We start from the raw sequence: 14,580 nt of genomic DNA on the forward strand, positions 1-14,580 counted from the left end.
TGAAAACTGACACCGATCGGCGGGCGATTGATCAGCACATCCCTAGCATATACCATGAAACATGTGATGTTTGTTTCTCAAAATCCTGGTTATTTATCTGTGTTAAGAGAGTTAAATATGCCGAACAGTTTTACACCAATGACAAACATTAAGTCTGAGTACTTTTATCTTTGTAGAAGCATAACTGATACAACATTGGACTCATCCCAGTGATGGCCTCAGTCCATAGTGTATGTGAAGTCATGATGATGTTCAACAGCTCCTTCCAGTAGAACTTAAAGGTTGAACTTTAGAGGTGTGAGCCATGCCTTGGGCTGTTTTGGAGTTGGACCACCAACAAAGGCCTACTGTACAATGCCGAGTGATATGTGCCTTCAAGTTGATGTTCATTCAAAGCCCAGAGAGTACTGCAAGTGATTAGCCCTTATTGCAGTTATGTAATCGAACGAATCCATAGCGCCCTTTTACCTCCTTTAGCATGTTCATAAAAGTCATGAGATGAACTATGATGTCACCGGAGAGAGTCCACAAGTACAAAACCACCCTGGGGACATCTTGCCAATGCTGCAGATATGTTATTTGTGTTACAGGTAGCAATAAGCAAGAGTACAAACATGCTTGTGTTATTTATTGAATATGAATCAACATCATCTTATGATGCTTTCCCACATAATCTTGATGGTAGTTGTGAAACTTCCTCAGATTAATCATTCACTTGGACTCTTAAGTGTGCTCTGAGTAAGAATGGTAAAACTGTCCAACAAAAGAGAGTGCGGGGATGATGAGACTTATCCGTACAATAAATGGATTTGTTACCGTGTCCGACACCGATAAGCATAACAATGTCATCATCTGGGCTTTTTGTTGAAGTGTCAAGTTGTGCAGTACTTACAGAAGAGTGCGCGTCTCCTCGGTGCAGTGAAGGAAGTGAGTGGAAGAAGACAAGGAGGAGGAGGAGGAGGGAGCGAGCGAGGGAAGCACTGCTGTCTCTCTCTCTCTCTCTCTCTCTCTCGCTTGTTCTTTGTGTCTTTATCTGCGTTGAAGCCTCCAGCGTGGCTCCGAGATAGGCGCGGGCCGTCAGGCAGGCATGTGTGTGCCTATGTTTGCATGTGTGAGAGTGAGCACACACTTTAGAGCTCATCAGGGAGATGGCGCTCACTAATAGTTTCCATCCACAGCTGGAAGTAATAAGAGCTTCCCATTCAGGCCGTTCAAGCTCTGTGGCACCGCCTTCTCATGCGAGACAAGTTGAGGTCGCTTTCTGTGAACAGAGTACATGACATGTCATGTAATTGCATGCTCGACGAAATACATTGTGTGTCACAATAAAGAAGGTGTTCACACTTTTTCCACAGAGAAAGAATGATGGGGGGTACACTTTGAAAAATGTTTGCATTAATTATGTCAAACCAATCCAATGTAGGTTAATATATGATGTTAAGCTATCTGAACAAAACATTGCTTCAGTTTACTTGTATATATATATATTTATATATATATATATGTTTATATATAAATAAACACAACACATATATGTTTATATACAATATATGTGTATATATATACTTGTGTATATGTATATATAATATATACAGTATATATATATATTATATATATTTATTAAGGGTGTTGGAAAAAATCGATTCGAATTCGAATCGCGATTCTCACGTTGTGCGATTCGGAATCGATTCTCATTTTTAAAAAATCAATTTTTTTATTTTTTTTATTTTTTTTTTAAAGTTTTATTTTTTTTTTTAAATTAATCAATCCAACAAAACAATACACAGCAATACCATAACAATGCAATCCAATTCCAAAACCAAACCCGACCCAGCAACACTCAGAACTGCAATAAACAGAGCAAATGAGAGGAGACACAAACACAATCCAAAAGTAGTGAAACAAAAATTAATATTATCAACAACAGTATCAATATTAGTTACAATTTTAACATATCAGTGATTAAAAATCCCTCATTGACATTATCATTAGACATTTATAAAAATAAAAAATAAAGAACAATAGTGTCACAGTGGTATACTTGCATCGCATCTCATAAGCTTGACAACACACTGTGTCCAATATTTTCACAAAGATAAAATAAGTCATATTTTTGGTTCATTTAATAGTTAAAACAAATTTACATTATTGCAATAAGTTGATAAAACATTGTCCTTTACAATTATAAAAGCTTTTTACAAAAATCTACTACTCTGCTTGCATGTCAGCAGACTGGGGTAGATCCTGCTGAAATCCTATGCATTGAATGAATAGAGAATCGTTTTGAATCGGGGGAAAAATCGTTTTTGAATCGAGAATCGTGTTGAATTGAAAAAAAAAAAATCGATTTTGAATCGAATCGTGACCCCAAGAATCGATATTGAATCGAATCGTGGGACACCCAAAGATTTTTTTTTGTCATAGAAAAATACAATCATGTGTGCTTACGGACTGTATCCCTGCAGACTGTGTTGATCTATATTGATATATAATGTAGGAACCAGAAATAAGGCTGAAACGACGCGTCGACGTAGTCGACGTCATCGGTTACGTAAATACGTCGACGCCGTTTTTGTGCGTCGACGCGTCGCATAATGACGTCACACTACCGTCATGGCGAAGCGCAAAGCAGACGATCAAAGAAGACGATGCGAGCGGTGCGAGCGAGGGGGGAAAAGCATGCCAAAAGTGGTCAAAAGTGTGGGAGTATTTCAATAAACGGCCTAATAATGTTGTTGTATGCACACTGTGTCGAGCGGAAATGGCCTATCATAGCAGCACAACGGCTATGAACGAACATTTGAAAGAAAACCATCAACTAGTCAATCGTCCGCGCGAGCATACGTTGTCATCATTACACAAAAACATGAATGTGTCATTTGTATCTGCTAGGGGTGTAACGGTACGTGTTTTGTATTGAACCGTTTCGGTACGGGGCTTTCGGTTCGGTACGGGGGTGTACTGAACGAGTTTCTAAGCTAAAGTCTTAGCAAGCTGCTTTGCTCCGTCTGCCTCTGTCTCAGCACGCAGCATTGTCCCACCCACACAACCATCTGATTGGTACACACGCAGCATTGTCCCACCCACACAACCATCTGATTGGTACACACGAAGCATTATCAGCCAATCAGCAGTGCGTATTCAGAGCGCATGTAGTCAGCGCTTCAGGGTGGAGCAGATAGGTGTTTAGCAGGTGAGCATCAGGCAGCGGACTCTCCCCAAATGATAATAAACACCTCCCAGTCAACTACTAGTAACATCACTATGAGCCCGTTGACCTTCTAGAAACTTAAACTGCAGCTCAGCTCACTCGCAATCCTGGCTTGAGGTGAAGGCTAATTACCTCTCAGTTCCAGCCACATCGACCCCTTCTGAGCGCCTATTTTCAGCTGCTGGGAATATTGTAAATAAGAAAAGAACCAAAGCATGTAGACATGCTAACCTTTCTTCATTACAACTGTTAGACACTCACTGGAATGAGTAGAATTGGTTATTGTGTACTGTGTTGGACTGGATGTTTATTTTGCACATTTTAAAAGCAATACTTAATGTTTACAGTGCTCCAGAATATTTAGATTGGCACTTTTTTGTATTGGATGTTTATCTTTATTTTTGCACATTTTAGCAAATAAGCAATACTTTCACTTTTGTTGAAATGTTTACACTGTTGTTACAGAATATTTCGTTTTGCACTTTTTTGTATTGGATGTTTATCTTTATTTTTGCACATTTTAAAGCAAAATAAGCAATACTTTTACTTTTGAAATGCTTATACTATTGCAGAATATTAAGATTTGCACTGGATGTTGACTCTTATATTTGCACATTAAAAAGCAAATAAGCTACTTTTAATTTTGTTAAATTTTAAAAGTTTTAAATGTTTACATTGTTACAGAATATTTAGTCATGTTGTTGTCAATGTTGACTGGGTGGCCATACTTCTTTTTTTTTGTAAATAAAAGCCATGCCTTTTGAAAAAACGGGCCTACATTTATTTTTTCATCTTCATTTTGAATAAAAAAATAAATCGGTAAAAGGAAAAATAATCTATAGATTAATCGAAAAAATAATCTATAGATTAACCGATTAATCGAAAAAATAATCTATAGATTAATCGATAAAAAAATAATCGTTAGCTGCAGCCTTAACCAGAAATATTAAATATTGGCCCGGTACCTAACGATCCACGGACCGGTGGTTGGGGACCACTGATATACAGTACTATACCGACTCTGAAAAGTACCGGTCCGCCCCATGTTAAAAGAGAACGTAAGCAGATATTAACAGTAAATGAATAAGTAGATTAATAATTCATTTTCTACCACTTGTCCTAAATAATGTTGACAAAGTAATAGAATATAAATGACACAATATGTTACTGCATACATTAGCAGCTAAATTAGGAGCCTTTGTTTGTTTACTTACTACTAAAAGACAAGTTGTTTAATATGTTAACTAGGACTGTTTTGTTTTTACTTTACGGAAAAAAATATCGAGATATATATTGTATATCGCCATTCAGCAAATGGAGCGGAAAACACAACCAAAAATTGTAGGCTTCTTCACGCGACGTAGCCAGCCTACTTCACCGCAGTCTGTAGTCTATTACCCCCCAGGCTGTGGTGGCAGCGACCAGGTGGAGACGTGATGGCGACAGGCCAAGTTACACCGATCCTTACACCCACCGACCCACCCCATTCCCCGGTCTGTCCACTGGAGAGACACCACATTAACTAACACATTTTCTGGGGGAAACACTGTATATATACGCATATATATATATATATATATATATATATATATATATATATATATATATATATATATATATATATATATATATATATATATATATATATATATATATATATATATATATATATATATATATATATATATATATATACTGTATATATATATATATATACATACATATACACATATGTATATATATACACACACACATATACATATATATATATATATATATATATATATATATATATATATATATATATATATATATATATATATATATATATATATATATACACATACATATATATATACATACACACAGTACAGGCCAAAAGTGTGGACACACCTTCTCATTCAATGGGTTTTCTTTATTTTCATGACTATTTACATTGTACATTGTCACTGAAGGCATCAAAACTATGAATGAACACATGTGGAGTTATGTACTTAACAAAAAGAGGTGAAAAAAACGTAAAACATATTTTATATTCTAGTTTCTTCAAAATAGCCACCCTTTTGCTCTGATTACTGCTTTGCCCACTCTTGGTATTCTCTCAATGAGCTTCAGGCACACCTGTGAAGTGAAAACGATTTCAGGTGACTACCTCTTGAAGCTCATCGAGAGAATGCCAAGAGTGTGCAAAAAAGTAATCAGAGCAAAGGGTGGCTATTTTGAAGAAACTAGAATATAAAACATGTTTTCAGTTATTTCACCTTTTTTGTTAAGTATATAACCCCACATGTGTTCATTCATAGTTTTGATGCCCTTCAGTGACAATCTACAATGTAACTAGTCATGAAAATAAAGAAAACGCATTGAATGAGAAGGGGTGTCCAAACTTTTGGCCTGTACTGTATACATGAGCAGTATTACGTAATGATACACCGAAAATTTGGCCACCGAAAAAAGACTTTGATCAACGAAACAGCACTGTCAAAACAAAATAGCAGAGGTGGGACCAAGTCATTGCTTTGCAAGTCACAAGTAAGTCTCAAGTCTTTGCCCTCAAGTCTCGAGTCAAATCCCGAGTCAAGACAGGCAAGTCCCGAGTCAAGTCCAAAGTCAAGACTGGAAAGTCTCAAGTCAAGTCCCAAGTCCTGCATTTTGAGTTTTGAGTCCTTTCAAGTCCTTTTAACCACAGACTAATATATTTACACAGATTGTGTATGCTTTTAAAACGCTGTATTTATTTATTAAAACAAGTGCATTTTAAATTGCAGGAAAAAAAATAGTGCTGACATTGCACTTCATAATAGCACTATTAACCAGTTATTTTAAACATTTAACTCATTCTTTTACAGAATAAACACATTTGAAAAAACAAGTGCAACTGTACTTATTTGTACAAAAGTGTTAACATTGTATTTCCATGGCATATTGCATTGTAACTAGTTCCACAGCAGTTTATATCCTGTTCTTACCTTATCTCATTGATCTCATCTCATACTGTATGTGTGTTTATGTGTGCGTACACATGAAAAACATAACAAATACATGAACAAAACAATGAACAGAGTTGTACTTTTTAGATGTCAGGGCCCTATGCAATATGTACACATATTTTTAATATAGTATACATTTTAACTGACCTTAAATTTATTATTTATAACTGACCTTTATTTTACTATGTTTGTCTTTTTGTAGGTGGCTAAAATATGCGGTGCTGCTGACCGCCGTCTAACGTTACGTTACTGTGTGTGATACATTGACTAACGTAACGTTATGTATAGGTACCTCATGCAACCCTGCTTAAAAAAATCACTTGAGAAAAAGTATGAATAAGGTAGCGAACTGCAGTGGACGCAACATATTGCCGTGTTGGCAATGACGTTATAACCATAGACATCTTATAACTAGACGCATCATTGGCAATTTGGCCGCCATCTTGAAGTGGTGATGAGGAGCCGGCGAACAGCCTAAACTGACAGTTGACAGGTAGAAAACAAAGATGCCGGGCTGGTGTTCAGCGTTTTCCTACTCAAATGAGCGGACTGTTGAAAATAGTAATCGGGGGATTACTTTTCACAAGTAAGATTTAACATTAACATACTATTGGTTGTATTTTATGAAAATAATATTACCACAGAGTTGAGAAGGAGCAAAGATCTTCAATATTTGTATGTGAAAATCACAAATAAATCTTCTGGGGGAGGATGACCCCCCCTACAGGGACGGCGTGGCGAAGTTGGTCGAGTGGCTGTGCCAGCAATCGGAGTGTTGCTGGTTACTGGGGTTCAATTCCCACCTTCTACCTTCCTAGTCACGTCCGTTGTGTCCTTGGGCAAGACACTTCACCCTTGCTCCTGATGGCTGCTGGTTAGCGCCTTGCATGGCAGCTCCCGCCATCAGTGTGTGAATGTGTGTGTGTGAATGGGTGAATGTGGAAATACTGTCAAAGCGCTTTGAGTACCTTGAAGGTAGAAAAGTGCTATACAAGTATAACCCATTTATCATTTATTTATTTACAGGGGTTTGGTTTACAAACTTTCAGCCCCACCTACAACAAAATTCACCAGCCGCCACTGATTATGATGCATTCTCATTTTAGGCAAAATATAAGACAATACTTTCTTAACAGTATAATTGTAACCAGGAATAAGTCTTCAAGTAACAATATTCAAATACTAACATTGTTGGGTAAGACAGAATTTGGTTTTATTCTGAATCCAGTGAAACATATTGGTGGTTTTAGCTGATATAAAGACTTTCAGGTGTTTATTTATGTTTAAGTATTTGGCAGACGCTTTTATCCAAAGCGACATACATACAAAATACATATATAAAAATCACTGTAAACATTATCATTAAAGGGAAGAATGTAATACAAAATATCAATACAAAGTGTCAAGACAGAATAAACTCTCTGCTGCTGCAGCAACAGAGATACAGTCTATAAGATATATAGATATCTAATGTATTCATACATTGTTTATGTAGGATATACGCATGTATATATAACCTAATCATATTGTTTCTTCAATTTAAAAATAGCTGACCGTTTTTTCCCCCTTCTCTGGGATTATATTCCCAGTTTTGATCTCGGACGTCTGGTCACTTATAGCGTATAAATAAATAAATGATAAATGGGTTATACTTGTATAGCGCTTTTCTACCTTCAAGGTACTCAAAGCGCTTTGACAGTATTTCCACATTCACCCATTCACACATTCACACACTGATGGCGGGAGCTAACCAGCAGCCATCAGGAGCAAGGGTGAAATGTCTTGCCCAAGGACGTGACTAGGATGGTAGAAGGTGGGGATTGAACCCCAGTAACCAGCAACACTCCGATTGCTGACACGGCCACTCTACCAACTTAACCAGCAGCACTCCGATTGCTGACACGGCCACTCTACCAACTTCGCCACGCCGTCCCTGAATAATATATAAGAATATTATATTACTGTTAAGCAAACTATGAATAATAAAACACACCAAAACATGTGTCCGTTATCATAGCTACACGTATGACAAAAAAGCGCGTGAAAATCAGTGGTATTCAGTGAGGTAAGATTAATTAAATGCGCTATCAGTTCATTGCTCCTGCCAAATTAATTGCACTGAGTGGAGCAGATCACCACTCCAAGATGGCGGCCCCGCGTCTCGTCTGCGCCAGTAGGCAGTAGCGCTCCATGCTGCGTACCCTTATAAGATGTCTGTGGTTATAACGTTAGCAGTGAGTTTACAGCCTCACTGATTTAACTACACAGCAAATAAAAGTCACGTTACTTAGCCAATAAACGTTAGCTTACATTCAAAACTTACCCTTCTTTGTGCAACTTCAAATGTCGAACGAAGTTGGAAGTTGTTGCGTCTCCGTCTGTAACATTCGAACAGCGTGATTTGCATACGGCAATTCGTTTTTTGTTGACCAAGTCGTAGTTTTTATACCCGAACGAAACCAACTTTGGCATAATTGTTTCTCACTGCCGCGTTGTTTGACAACTCTTGTTCATTGGTTGTCCTGCAATTTGATTGGATGAATACTGTGTGATGAAAACAACGTAGACCTAATTTGATTGACTGTTGTACTGAGAGCACACACGCTGACACGCAGCACACACGCTGATAAGACAGACACGTACAAAATGAAAGATATGGAGCGCTCCCAAATAACTTTTTAAGCTTTGGGTTTTGGGGAAAGTAGCAAGTCATGTCAAGTCAAAAGGTTCAAGTCCAAGTGAAGTCACAAGTCATTGATGTTAAAGTCTAAGTCGAGTTGCAAGTATCTTTACATTTTGTCAAGTCGAGTCTAAAGTCATCAAATTCATGACTCGAGTCTGACTCGAGTCCAAGTCATGTGACTCGAGTCCACACCTCTGCAAAATAGGATGTTGATGTAGACAAAACGCACGCCATTGTCTGGAGCACAGGCAGCATGTCTGCGATGGGGACGTACTTTGATGTAGATATACCCATGGCCAGCGATCTACAAAATGTGCAATGTGCAAATATTAAGAGGGCAGTGAAGGCTTTCAAAGAGAGAAAGTCAAGCAGACATCAAGCGACAGAAGTAAGGAGTCCCTAAACACGAGTACAAAAAACCTAAAAATTTTCCACAAAGTGCAGCATGTTACATTGTACAAAAGCAGCAACAATTGAAAAATGCAGCAAAATGATATCAGGAAAAAATATGTTAAAAACGAACTAATAGTAACACAGACTTGTTTGCATGTATGTATAATGTATGTGTAAAATCTAAGCATCAGCACCGAATGTGCAAATCACATGATGTCATATCGCTCATTGCTCCATAACCAAAAGTATATTGGCAATCTGGGCAAAACCCTCAAATAAATAATATATAAAGTAAACCCCAAAAAATACCTGTGTTGCCTAATTGTAATGCTATTAGCCAAGTCTTTTTTTTTAACAGTTTCCAAGTTGTTTGGGTAAAAAATTACTTATCTCTCTCTGTCTCTCTCTTTAAGTTTCTGTCATTCCTGACAGACTTCTATAATTGATTTCTACGTATTACAATCAGCTGCGAGTTGGCAAACAGTTGATAGGGGTTTACAAACAAGGGATTAGATTCTGTCAATCCACTTGGCTTCCGGTCGTCCTGGTCTTCTTGAGCCTTCAATTTTCCCCTGTAGCAAGTTGTTTTCTTGCCTTGCTATGTGGCCAAAGTAGCTCAGTGCCAGATGATTTATCACATCAAGTAGTCTCTTCTTTTGGTTGACCTCTTGAAGGACACTATCATTGGTCTTTCTTGTTGTCCAGGGGATCATAAGCATTTTTTATTGAGTACGGCTGAAGAATAAGCCACCATGGAGCAGAAAAAAGTTGGGCGAGCCAGCAATTTGATAAAGAAGGTGAAAAACACTTAAATTCTATTAATCGAACTGCCATCGAATTTTGTAAAAAAAAGTACTTGATGGCCACTGCTGATTAATACTTTTAAATTCCCATTACAAACGCTAATGACTGAATGATTTATCTTATTAGCCTCGGCTGCTATTTTTGGTTCTCCGTACACAATGTGGAGTCGATCCCTTGAGTTAATATTAATCACATCCATTTCAGCAAATAAACTGAATTTCTTCAAAGTAAAAGTATCTCGAGTATCATTATCAAGTAAGAACGGGGCAGACGGATCCATAAATTGATGGTACAAATACCAAATGTAGTATCAGTATATGATCGATATCAGACTGATTAGGTCGATATTTTTATTTTGTCAGTTTCTTTGCTGTTGGTGTTTTTGTTCATGTTTGGGAATCATTCCCTGGATACTGGAGGACTTTGAGTGCAAACAGCAAAGGGTTTTGAGGCATAGTAGATAGTTTTTTACTTTGGTTTAGTTATTGTGTACTATTGAATTTGTTTCATTCAAACAGTTGCTTGTAGTAAAAGTGAATAAGGAAATACTTTATATTTTTAAAGCACTCAGAATAAATACATTGAAAAATCTAAAGTTAATACAACAGAATCAGAATGAGATATATTGGCCAACTTAAGTATGTTTAACACACAAGGAATTTGACTTGGTAGACGGCGCTCTCTTTGCTCAATGCAAAAAACAAACAAACAAAACAAAAAAAACGAACAACTATGCATTGTACGTGATTGGTTTTGGTATTGGCCGATCGGTATAGGAATCGTTAGCATATAAACCTTGATCAAAACTCCCTATAAATTCAAGAAGTAACTTACAGCAAATTACAAATTACTTAGTTTTTATCACTTGAATGTTCATTTTCCATATCATTCATCTTTTATATGTATTTCACATCGTTTTCTGCATATTAAACTATAATCGTTCTCTATAAAATGGGTTTGGGTGTCTGAAACGTTTGGATTATTTGTTATGGGGCAAAACATTTTCAATCTTGGTCAGATCTTTTGGAACAGATAGAAGTAAAATTATCTTATAATACATATCATTAATACTTTTTTTAAATATCATTTTTTTAACATGCCGAGGGCCCATAAAAACAAGCTTCGGGTCAAAAATGGCCTCAGTGCCACACTTTGGACACACCTACTATTGCTATATGAGATCTAGAGGGCAAATGTCAACTTGTGACAGTCTCCTCACTCCCAGTGTTGCAAAGTCCATCTGCATTTTGGAGGGAAGCTTTTTGAGGTGAACTCCCCACTGCAAACAATGCATGCATGCACATGTTAAAGCCCACACACAAGCGCTTAAAGGGGCCTCAGGGAGGTGTCAGTGTTTCCATGTGTTTTTCCAAGAGTGTATTTGCAGCAAAGCCAAGAGTGGAGGCCCTGCAGCTTTCCTTTGCTCCACAGTGTTATCAAAGCAGATCCTCTGAACTTTTCGCAGATGTGCAAAGCTTCTGTGTAAAGTTCATTGTCCTAATCCTGCTCACATGTCTCTATATCGGCTACAAAACTCTCTGAAGCCTCAGTACTGAGAACAGAAGCTTATCTCACTTTTTTCTACCTTTTAAGATAAATATTTTGTACTGCTTTTTTTACAGGATTAGAAACCAAAAGCCGAGAGGCACTTTTTTTCTGTTGGTGCAGCTCTATTTTAAAACCACTAGATGTCGCCAAACACCCAAATGCCTTTCTAATAACAATCGCTGCTAAGTAAAACAAACAAAAAACCGTTTTTAGCACAATGTGTCTGTTTTGAAAGGGGAAACAACAATACATCTCACAATGGCTGAGTTTCAATTCTTAAACTTCAATATGTATACTTTATATACACTCTTTGAGGGTGTGAATTTTGACAGTGTAGTGCCACGACAAATCAAAATTGTGTCGACGCGTACTTACTGGATGTGACGACGGCCTCTTTTTTTTCTTTTTGTTCATTTTTAACTGTGAGTCGTCATGTGTTGTTACGTGGCCAATATTACAATTATTAAGACGTGGTGGTACATTTGTATTGTATGTCACTGGTAAGGTAGAAGTTCATCGCTACACACTCGCCACCATGTTTACAAACGTGTGTTGAGTGCAACATCCGGGTACTACTGCAGTGTACTTCTAATTGTGAACGCACTTCTGCACTCAGAATGCCGAAGTGTGTGAATGGAAACACACTTTAAGTATTTAACATTTGTCAAAGATAGACAGAGAGATTTAAAAATTACATTAAAATTACTTAAGGTAAAACAACGTCTGACTCAACGTCCGAATGACATACTTTTGTTTTGAGCAGACATTTATGTGATAGACTGTGCCACACCGGCCCCTAGTGTTCATTCCGAGAAGTGCAGCCAAGTATATGTCATTTATGGCTCTTTGAAGGAGACCGGATCTTGAAAACTAGAGATGTTTTAAAATGTAAAAACATAAAAAACACAAGATACACTTACAATTAGTGCACCAACCCAAAAAACCTCCCTCCCCCATTTACACTCATTCACACAAAAGGGTTGTTTCCTTCTGTTATTAATATTGTGGTTCCTACATTATATATCAATATATATCAATACAGTCTGCAAGGGATACAGTCCGTAAGCACATATGATTGTGCGTGCTGCTGGTCCACTAATAGTACTAACCTTTAACAGTTAATTTTACAAATTTTCATTAATTACTAGTTTCTATGTAACTTATTTTATATTGTTTTACTTTCTTTTTTATTCAAGAAAATGTTTTTAATTTATTTATCTTATTTTATTTTATTAATTTAAAAAAAAAGGACCTTATCTTCACCATACCTGGTTGTCCAAATTAGGCATAATAATGTGTTAATTCCACAACTGTATATATCAGTATCGGTATCGGTTGATATCGGTATCAGTAATTAAAGAGTTGGACAATATCGGAATATCGGATATCGGCAAAAAGCCATTATCGGACATACCTATTGAAAACCCATTCCTATCAAAGAGTTGTTCAAAAATAATGGCTAAATAATGGCTTGTTGTTATTTTTCTATTTTTATGTTTTGTTTTAAAGAGGTCACTTTCAAGGAATCAAAAACTGGTAGCAGTTATAAATACGATTTGGATCAAAATAATCACAGATTATATATAGAGTAAATATTGGTGAGACATATTCTGAAATATTTTTTAACAATTTAATTTGGTATATTTTTCTTATTTTAAACATTCCATAAAGTGGCGCCATATACCATATGTGCATTGAAAATGGGATTTTCCTTCGCACAAAAAACTTTAGTCCAGATAAAAAATATACACATTATTAAAAAAAAATCTTATGTATACAATTGCATACAAACAAACTACAATAAAAATAAGGACACTATAAACATGTGAATGAACATTTGTGTACCCTACCTGGTACGACTTTACCATTCCCCAACAAAACAATTAACCTGAATCAAAAAACACAGGACGAGATGTTGAACAGTCCCTTGTGCCAAATGTGGAGAGTACTCACTCGAGATGTCCTTGTTGTTGAGAGTGGTAGACAGAAAACGTGGGGGTGTGGGGTGTGGGGTGTTCTTGTGAGTTGTGTGGGATATGAGACTTGGTCAGGGTTAAATTCCAGGACAATTGGACAAGCGACACATCTTCAGTAGTGTGCCCTTGCATCATTGGGTGTTTCGGCCTTCAAACACTATACACCCTCCACAAAGGTGGCCCGCCGAAGGATGATCAGTCCTCAGCTTGTGTCCCGTGCTCAACTGTTCCCGAAATTCACCCTGTCACTGCTGTTTTCGGGGCCCAACCGGGGTCCTTCCGCTTGAGCCAAATCCACTGGCTGCTTCTTTCAGCTGCCTCTGACACTGCTCTGGTGGCCCTCCGCAGAGCCTGACCGTGGCTGCCGAGTTCCCTCAGCAGTCTGATGGTAGACAACGCCACAAATCCTCTGCATCTAACTTCAACTGGATAGACTTTGGTGTTCCAGCCACACTGCCTCGCTTTTTCTGCTAGCTCTGAGTAGCGCAGCTTCTTCCGTTCATAGGCCTCCTCCACAGAGTTCTCCCATGGGACTGTGAGCTCTATGACGTAAGCAGTCTTCACCGAAGACGACCAGAGCACCAAGTCTGGCCTGAGGTTGGTAGAGGCAATTTCATGTGGGAAAACTAGCTGTTTGCCGATGTCTGCCGGCATCTTCCAGTCGCGGGCCATGTATAAGTGTCCTGCTTCTGGTTTGGTGGAAAGCTGTTTGGGTGTTTTCCCGCCCTCTCGGACAAACATTGTTGTCTTCAAGGGATTAGATACTCTTGGTGGCAAGGAGTTGACGGCACCACGCATGCTCTCCAGGGCTGAAAAGTTAATCAGAATGCTGTTTTGCAATTTGTGTATAAAATTGCTTGCTAATGAACAAATGCATGTAAATTGATTTGGAATTCAGAGTGCATATCCACCCTGCAGATTGTTTTCAGTCAAAAAAAAAAGAAAGTCGTACGTATTCATATATATTAAGATTAG

At 37.6% G+C, this 14,580-nt stretch overlaps 1 protein-coding gene across 5 annotated transcripts in view; it reads right to left on the reverse strand.

Moving 5' to 3' along the window:
* sorbs3 (sorbin and SH3 domain containing 3) overlaps nucleotides 1-12,183 on the reverse strand; it is a 69,016-nt gene extending 56,833 nt beyond the window's left edge. For all 5 annotated transcript variants that reach the window (XM_062051432.1, XM_062051433.1, XM_062051429.1 and 2 more), the window contains exons 1-2: nucleotides 12,005-12,183; nucleotides 893-1,261 (exon numbers count right to left, since the gene is read on the reverse strand). The gene's annotated coding sequence lies outside the window, so the exon portion shown is untranslated. The remainder of the gene's footprint in view (nucleotides 1-892; nucleotides 1,262-12,004) is intronic.
* Nucleotides 12,184-14,580: the final 2,397 nt, after the last annotated feature.

This window comes from Entelurus aequoreus, linkage group LG06, assembly GCF_033978785.1.
Source record: "Entelurus aequoreus isolate RoL-2023_Sb linkage group LG06, RoL_Eaeq_v1.1, whole genome shotgun sequence".
NCBI lineage: Eukaryota > Metazoa > Chordata > Actinopteri > Syngnathiformes > Syngnathidae > Entelurus > Entelurus aequoreus.